This window comes from Octopus bimaculoides, chromosome 28 (genome assembly GCF_001194135.2).
Source record: "Octopus bimaculoides isolate UCB-OBI-ISO-001 chromosome 28, ASM119413v2, whole genome shotgun sequence".
Classification (NCBI taxonomy): domain Eukaryota; kingdom Metazoa; phylum Mollusca; class Cephalopoda; order Octopoda; family Octopodidae; genus Octopus; species Octopus bimaculoides.
The window spans coordinates 4,346,014-4,347,118 of NC_069008.1; the positions used below are offsets into that span (position 1 = coordinate 4,346,014).

A 1,105-nucleotide genomic window follows, 5' to 3' on the forward strand; every position below is an offset into this window, starting at 1 on the left:
CAGAGAGTGTAGTGGGTGCTTTTACGTGTCACCCGCACGAAGGCCAGTCACGCAGTACTGGCAACGGCCACACTCAAAATGGTGTATTTTATGTGCCACCCGCACAAGAGCCAGTCCAGGGGCACTGGCAACGATCTTGCTCGAAAATCCTTACACATGTCACGGGCACAAGTGCCAGAAAGGCGTCGCTGGGCACAGGTGCTATCCCGATTTCGCTTGCCCCAATAAGTCTTCGCAAACTGAGTTTCGTGTCGCGCACACACACACACACACACACACATGCACAATTCATGCATGCAAGCATTTATATGTGTGTTTGTGCATATATACTTACATGCACTCACATAGATATATAATTGCCACAGGCATAGCTGTATGGTAAGAAATTTGCCTTCTTGACCACAATTTCAAAGTCAGTCCCTGAAAGTGTTTTCTAGTATAACCACAAGCTGACCAAAGCCTCATGAATAGATTTGGTAGATGGAAACTGGAAGAAGCTTGTGTATATGCGTGTTTCTGTGTCTGTTACTGTCTTCTTGTTTTATTTCATGAGAGTTATATGTGAGATTCGCCACCATGCAAGCTGTATCGTTAATTTATAATCACTCAACATGTTTTGTCATGCAATCTGTGAAGAGCACGTGGTGTTACTTAAGTGCACTGCCATCTAATGTCCAGTTGCCTAATACCTAATGTGAAATTAGTTTGTAAGATCGTCTGAAATGGATCTATAATACTGTATACTTTGATTAGTATGGGAGCACCCTGACAGAGCAAATAAAAACTCAACAAGTAACATTTCACCAAGCACTAACATTCACACACATGTATACACACACACATATATGCACACACACATATATACATGCACACACATATACACATGAATATGTATACATACACACATATGCACACACACACACACATATACACACATGCATATATATGCACACACACATACATACACGCACATATACACACACGCATATGTATACATACATACACATGCATACACACACATGCATACAGACACATTCTTATGCACATGTGTGTATATATATATATATATATATACACACACACACACTCATACATACATACACAT

General features: G+C 40.5%; 1 protein-coding gene across 1 annotated transcript in view; it reads left to right on the forward strand.

Moving 5' to 3' along the window:
- Positions 1–1,105, forward strand: part of LOC106876583 (cyclin-G-associated kinase-like) — a 108,248-nt gene that overhangs the window by 104,612 nt on the left and 2,531 nt on the right. The gene's annotated exons all lie outside the window — the stretch shown is intronic.